Genomic DNA, 5815 nt, shown 5'->3' on the forward strand with positions numbered 1-5815 from the left:
GGTGTTTATAACACAGTCTCTCTCTCTCTCTCTCTCTCCAGTCTGGTTCTGGTGTTTATAACACAGTCTCTCTCTCTCTCTCTCCAGTCTGGTTCTGGTGTTTATAACAGTCTCTCTCTCTCTCTCTCCCCAGTCTGGTTCTGGTGTTTATAACACAGTCTCTCTCTCTCTCCAGTCTGGTTCTGGTGTTTATAACACAGTCTCTCTCTCTCTCTCTCTCCAGTCTGGTTCTGGTGTTTATAACACAGTCTCTCTCTATCTCTCTCTCCAGTCTGGTTCTGGTGTTTATAACACAGTCTCTCTCTCTCTCTCTCCAGTCTGGTTCTGGTGTTTATAACACAGTCTCTCTCTCTCCAGTCTGGTTCTGGTGTTTATAACACAGTCTCTCTCTCTCTCCCCAGTCTGGTTCTGGTGTTTATAACACAGTCTCTCTCTCTCTCCCCAGTCTGGTTCTGGTGTTTATAACACAGTCTCTCTCTCTCTCTCCAGTCTGGTTCTGGTGTTTATAACACAGTCTCTCTCTCTCTCCCCAGTCTGGTTCTGGTGTTTATAACACAGTCTCTCTCTCTCTCTCCAGTCTGGTTCTGGTGTTTATAACACAGTCTCTCTCTCTCTCTCTCTCCAGTCTGGTTCTGGTGTTTATAACACAGTCTCTCTCTCTCTCTCCCCAGTCTGGTTCTGGTGTTTATAACACAGTCTCTCTCTCTCTCCCCAGTCTGGTTCTGATGTTTATAACACAGTCTCTCTCTCTCTCCCCAGTCTGGTTCTGGTGTTTATAACACAGTCTCTCTCTCTCTCCCCAGTCTGGTTCTGGTGTTTATAACACAGTCTCTCTCTCTCTCTCTCCAGACTGGTTCTGGTGTTTATAACACAGTCTCTCTCTCTCTCTCCAGTCTGGTTCTGGTGTTTATCACACAGTCTCTCTCTCTCTCTCCCCAGTCTGGTTCTGGTGTTTATAACACAGTCTCTCTCTCTCTCTCCCCAGTCTGGTTCTGGTGTTTATAACACAGTCTCTCTCTCTCTCTCTCCAGTCTGGTTCTGGTGTTTATAACACAGTCTCTCTCTCTCTCTCTCCCCAGTCTGGTTCTGGTGTTTATAACACAGTCTCTCTCTCTCTCCAGTCTGGTTCTGGTGTTTATAACACAGTCTCTCTCTCACTCTCCCCAGTCTGGTTCTGGTGTTTATAACACAGTCTCTCTCTCTCTCTCTCCAGTCTGGTTCTGGTGTTTATAACACAGTCTCTCTCTCTCTCTCCCCAGTCTGGTTCTGGTGTTTATAACACAGTCTCTCTCTCTCTCTCCAGTCTGGTTCTGGTGTTTATAACACAGTCTCTCTCTCTCTCTCTCCAGTCTGGTTCTGGAGTTTAGAACACAGTCTCTCTCTCCAGTCTGGTTCTGGTGTTTATAACACAGTCTCTCTCTCTCTCTCCAGTCTGGTTCTGGTGTTTATAACACAGTCTCTCTCTCCAGTCTGGTTCTGGTGTTTATAACACAGTCTCTCTCTCTCTCTCTCTCCAGTCTGGTTCTGGTGTTTATAACACAGTCTCTCTCTCTCTCTCCAGTCTGGTTCTGGTGTTTATAACACAGTCTCTCTCTCTCCAGTCTGGTTCTGGTGTTTATAACACAGTCTCTCTCTCTCTCTCCAGTCTGGTTCTGGTGTTTATAACACAGTCTCTCTCTCTCTCTCTCTCCAGTCTGGTTCTGGTGTTTATAACACAGTCTCTCTCTCTCTCTCTCTCCAGTCTGGTTCTGGTGTTTATAACACAGTCTCTCTCTCTCTCTCTCTCCAGTCTGGTTCTGGTGTTTATAACACAGTCTCTCTCTCTCTCTCTCTCCAGTCTGGTTCTGGTGTTTATAACACAGTCTCTCTCTCTCTCTCTCTCTCCAGTCTGGTTCTGGTGTTTATAACACAGTCTCTCTCTCTCTCTCCAGTCTGGCTCTGGTGTTTATAACACAGTCTCTCTCTCTCTCTCCAGTCTGGTTCTGGTGTTTATAACACAGTCTCTCTCTCTCTCTCCAGTCTGGTTCTGGTGTTTATAACACAGTCTCTCTCTCTCTCTCCCCAGTCTGGTTCTGGTGTTTATAACACAGTCTCTCTCTCTCTCTCTCTCTCTCTCCAGTCTGGTTCTGGTGTTTATAACACAGTCTCTCTCTCTCTCTCTCCAGTCTGGTTCTGGTGTTTATAACACAGTCTCTCTCTCTCTCTCTCTCCAGTCTGGTTCTGGTGTTTATAACACAGTCTCTCTCTCTCTCTCTCTCCAGTCTGGTTCTGATGTTTATAACACAGTCTCTCTCTCTCTCTCCAGTCTGGTTCTGGTGTTTATAACACAGTCTCTCTCTCTCTCTCTCTCTCCAGTCTGGTTCTGGTGTTTATAACACAGTCTCTCTCTCTCTCTCTCTCCAGTCTGGTTCTGGTGTTTATAACACAGTCTCTCTCTCTCTCTCCAGTCTGGTTCTGGTGTTTATAACACAGTCTCTCTCTCTCTCTCCAGTCTGGTTCTGGTGTTTATAACACAGTCTCTCTCTCTCTCCAGTCTGGTTCTGGTGTTTATAACACAGTCTCTCTCTCTCTCTCTCCCCAGTCTGGTTCTGGTGTTTATAACACAGTCTCTCTCTCTCTCTCTCTCTCTCTCTCTCTCCAGTCTGGTTCTGGTGTTTATAACACAGTCTCTCTCTCTCTCTCTCTCCAGTCTGGTTCTGGTGTTTAAAACACAGTCTCTCTCTCTCTCTCTCCAGTCTGGTTCTGGTGTTTATAACACAGTCTCTCTCTCTCTCTCTCCAGTCTGGTTCTGATGTTTATAACACAGTCTCTCTCTCTCTCTCCAGTCTGGTTCTGGTGTTTATAACACAGTCTCTCTCTCTCTCTCTCTCCAGTCTGGTTCTGATGTTTATAACACAGTCTCTCTCTCTCTCTCTCCAGTCTGGTTCTGGTGTTTATAACACAGTCTCTCTCTCTCTCTCCAGTCTGGTTCTGGTGTTTATAACACAGTCTCTCTCTCTCTCTCCAGTCTGGTTCTGGTGTTTATAACACAGTCTCTCTCTCTCTCTCCCCAGTCTGGTTCTGGTGTTTATAACACAGTCTCTCTCTCTCTCTCCCCAGTCTGGTTCTGATGTTTATAACACAGTCTCTCTCTCTCTCTCTCTCTCCAGTCTGGTTCTGGTGTTTATAACACAGTCTCTCTCTCTCTCTCTCTCCAGTCTGGTTCTGGTGTTTATAACACAGTCTCTCTCTCTCTCTCCAGTCTGGTTCTGGTGTTTATAACACAGTCTCTCTCTCTCTCTCCAGTCTGGTTCTGGTGTTTATAACACAGTCTCTCTCTCCAGTCTGGTTCTGGTGTTTATAACACAGTCTCTCTCTCTCTCCCCAGTCTGGTTCTGGTGTTTATAACACAGTCTCTCTCTCTCTCCCCAGTCTGGTTCTGGTGTTTATAACACAGTCTCTCTCTCTCTCCCCAGTCTGGTTCTGGTGTTTATAACACAGTCTCTCTCTCTCTCTCTCCAGTCTGGTTCTGGTGTTTATAACACAGTCTCTCTCTCTCTCTCCCCAGTCTGGTTCTGGTGTTTATAACACAGTCTCTCTCTCTCTCTCTCCAGTCTGGTTCTGGTGTTTATAACACAGTCTCTCTCTCTCTCTCTCTCCAGTCTGGTTCTGGTGTTTATAACACAGTCTCTCTCTCTCTCCCCAGTCTGGTTCTGGTGTTTATAACACAGTCTCTCTCTCTCTCTCCAGTCTGGTTCTGGTGTTTATAACACAGTCTCTCTCTCTCTCTCTCTCTCCAGTCTGGTTCTGGTGTTTATAACACAGTCTCTCTCTCTCTCTCCCCAGTCTGGTTCTGGTGTTTATAACACAGTCTCTCTCTCTCTCTCCAGTCTGGTTCTGGTGTTTATAACACAGTCTCTCTCTCTCCAGTCTGGTTCTGGTGTTTATAACACAGTCTCTCTCTCTCTCTCTCTCCAGTCTGGTTCTGGTGTTTATAACACAGTCTCTCTCTCTCTCCCCAGTCTGGTTCTGGTGTTTATAACACAGTCTCTCTCTCTCTCTCTCTCTCTCTCCAGTCTGGTTCTGGTGTTTATAACACAGTCTCTCTCTCTCTCTCTCCAGTCTGGTTCTGGTGTTTATAACACAGTCTCTCTCTCTCTCTCTCTCCAGTCTGGTTCTGGTGTTTATAACACAGTCTCTCTCTCTCTCTCTCTCCAGTCTGGTTCTGATGTTTATAACACAGTCTCTCTCTCTCTCTCCAGTCTGGTTCTGGTGTTTATAACACAGTCTCTCTCTCTCTCTCTCTCTCCAGTCTGGTTCTGGTGTTTATAACACAGTCTCTCTCTCTCTCTCTCTCCAGTCTGGTTCTGGTGTTTATAACACAGTCTCTCTCTCTCTCTCCAGTCTGGTTCTGGTGTTTATAACACAGTCTCTCTCTCTCTCTCCAGTCTGGTTCTGGTGTTTATAACACAGTCTCTCTCTCTCTCCAGTCTGGTTCTGGTGTTTATAACACAGTCTCTCTCTCTCTCTCTCCCCAGTCTGGTTCTGGTGTTTATAACACAGTCTCTCTCTCTCTCTCTCTCTCTCTCTCTCTCCAGTCTGGTTCTGGTGTTTATAACACAGTCTCTCTCTCTCTCTCTCTCCAGTCTGGTTCTGGTGTTTAAAACACAGTCTCTCTCTCTCTCTCTCCAGTCTGGTTCTGGTGTTTATAACACAGTCTCTCTCTCTCTCTCTCCAGTCTGGTTCTGATGTTTATAACACAGTCTCTCTCTCTCTCTCCAGTCTGGTTCTGGTGTTTATAACACAGTCTCTCTCTCTCTCTCTCTCCAGTCTGGTTCTGATGTTTATAACACAGTCTCTCTCTCTCTCTCTCCAGTCTGGTTCTGGTGTTTATAACACAGTCTCTCTCTCTCTCTCCAGTCTGGTTCTGGTGTTTATAACACAGTCTCTCTCTCTCTCTCCAGTCTGGTTCTGGTGTTTATAACACAGTCTCTCTCTCTCTCTCCCCAGTCTGGTTCTGGTGTTTATAACACAGTCTCTCTCTCTCTCTCCCCAGTCTGGTTCTGATGTTTATAACACAGTCTCTCTCTCTCTCTCTCTCTCCAGTCTGGTTCTGGTGTTTATAACACAGTCTCTCTCTCTCTCTCTCTCCAGTCTGGTTCTGGTGTTTATAACACAGTCTCTCTCTCTCTCTCCAGTCTGGTTCTGGTGTTTATAACACAGTCTCTCTCTCTCTCTCCAGTCTGGTTCTGGTGTTTATAACACAGTCTCTCTCTCCAGTCTGGTTCTGGTGTTTATAACACAGTCTCTCTCTCTCTCCCCAGTCTGGTTCTGGTGTTTATAACACAGTCTCTCTCTCTCTCCCCAGTCTGGTTCTGGTGTTTATAACACAGTCTCTCTCTCTCTCCCCAGTCTGGTTCTGGTGTTTATAACACAGTCTCTCTCTCTCTCTCTCCAGTCTGGTTCTGGTGTTTATAACACAGTCTCTCTCTCTCTCTCCCCAGTCTGGTTCTGGTGTTTATAACACAGTCTCTCTCTCTCTCTCTCCAGTCTGGTTCTGGTGTTTATAACACAGTCTCTCTCTCTCTCTCTCTCCAGTCTGGTTCTGGTGTTTATAACACAGTCTCTCTCTCTCTCCCCAGTCTGGTTCTGGTGTTTATAACACAGTCTCTCTCTCTCTCTCCAGTCTGGTTCTGGTGTTTATAACACAGTCTCTCTCTCTCTCTCTCTCTCCAGTCTGGTTCTGGTGTTTATAACACAGTCTCTCTCTCTCTCTCCCCAGTCTGGTTCTGGTGTTTATAACACAGTCTCTCTCTCTCTCTCCAGTCTGGTTCTG

Source organism: Mustelus asterias, unplaced genomic scaffold (genome assembly GCF_964213995.1).
Source record: "Mustelus asterias unplaced genomic scaffold, sMusAst1.hap1.1 HAP1_SCAFFOLD_1804, whole genome shotgun sequence".
NCBI lineage: Eukaryota > Metazoa > Chordata > Chondrichthyes > Carcharhiniformes > Triakidae > Mustelus > Mustelus asterias.